Source organism: Tupaia chinensis, unplaced genomic scaffold, assembly GCF_000334495.1.
Source record: "Tupaia chinensis unplaced genomic scaffold, TupChi_1.0 Scaffold000178_1, whole genome shotgun sequence".
Taxonomy (NCBI): domain Eukaryota; kingdom Metazoa; phylum Chordata; class Mammalia; order Scandentia; family Tupaiidae; genus Tupaia; species Tupaia belangeri.
In genome coordinates this window covers 358,430-359,814 of record NW_006159653.1, presented here as the reverse complement: position 1 = coordinate 359,814, position 1,385 = coordinate 358,430, and the positions used below count along the sequence as shown (strand labels likewise).

At 65.1% G+C, this 1,385-nt stretch overlaps 1 protein-coding gene across 2 annotated transcripts in view; it reads left to right on the top strand.

The window, feature by feature from the left end:
- Nucleotides 1–1,385, top strand: part of AXIN1 (axin 1) — a 74,343-nt gene that overhangs the window by 39,443 nt on the left and 33,515 nt on the right. The gene's annotated exons all lie outside the window — the stretch shown is intronic.

Genomic DNA, 1,385 nt, shown 5'->3' with positions numbered 1-1,385 from the left:
TGTTAGGGTTGTTCAGGGGCCGCCAGCCTCCTAGGGCGTGGCCTGCCTGCTGAGTGACAGGGGAGGCGTCCTTGTCCCAGAGCCCGTCTCAGCTGCTGTGTTCGTGGCTGATGGAAATACCCGAGACCGGTCGACTTTACAGAGAAACTGGCTACGTGGCGCCCAGTCCTGGCGGTGGAGAGTCCCAGGCCGCGCAGCTGGCAGGGAGCTGCTGCCTTACCCCAGGGCAACAGAGCAGAGGGTGGGGGCCGTATCCCAGTCTGTCCTCTCTCCTTACAGAGCAGTAGGGCCTGATCACCAGGCCTGCCCTGACTGGCCCATCTCTAGTCTCTCCCCAGCCCCAGCCTTCTACAGCCTCAGTCCTGTGTCGGGGTCATGCTCATGCCGACCCAGATAGCTGAGGGTGCCTGAGACCGGGACAGCCTCTGCCCCTCGCCCAGAGCAGGGCTCTGAGACACTTGCTTCTCGTAAACAAAAGCCTCGCAGCCCTGCTGCTGAGGAGCGCACAGTGCACTGCGCAGCGGGGCCGGGCGGCCTTTGCAGACCCTGCAGCTCCAAAGCCCTCACGGGCTCCTCTTCAGAGCCCACAGCCCAGCAAGGATGGTCTGGTTCTGGCCCTGGCAGGTACCCTTCTCCTGTGCAGGGGAGGGGTGGTCAGGACTGGACACAGGTCTTCCCCAGGGAGGCCCAGGCCTAGAGTGGGGACACACCCCCCATTTGGAGCCCTTTAGACGTGGACTGTCGGCCGGCCCGCCCGGCCTGGGCTCTCGTGGTGGCACTCGTCTCGAGCTTGCATGGTGCCCCAGCATCCTGTTGGGTCCCTTACCAGAGCAGTCTCCATGGAGGTGGAAGGGGCTGCGGCCGTGTGGGGCAGGGCCAGACCTGCCATGGTGCAGAGGAAGCGAGCAGCACTGGGAGCCTGGAGGACCCTGGGCACCCCATCTCACAGGAAAGCTGGCCTGCACCCTCTCAGGGACCCAGTTCACCGGCTTCCCCAGGGAGCTGAGCAGTGGGCTTTGAAGCCATCCCACTTCCCCTTTGCAGCCTTGAGCGCCCTTGGTCTGATTCCTGAGCCCTCCCAGTAGCACGTGAGCCTCTGGCTGAGGCCATGGGCAGGCCCAGCCCTGTAGCCCTCCACCTGCCTGCCCCGTCCCTGTGGAAACCTGAGACAGTCCGTAGCTGTGGAACCTTTGGAGGCAACGGCACCGTGGTGTGTGCTGTGGAGAGTGTCGCGGGGAATCCAGCTGGAGGAGTGAACCGTGGCTGGGCTCCAGGCCTCGCTGTCAGGGGAGGACGTGCGTGCGTGTGCTCGTGTGGCTCTGCACACCTGTGTGCACATGGCTGCTGGGGGCTGAGTCGGGCTGGCCACGCCGTGGGGCCCAACC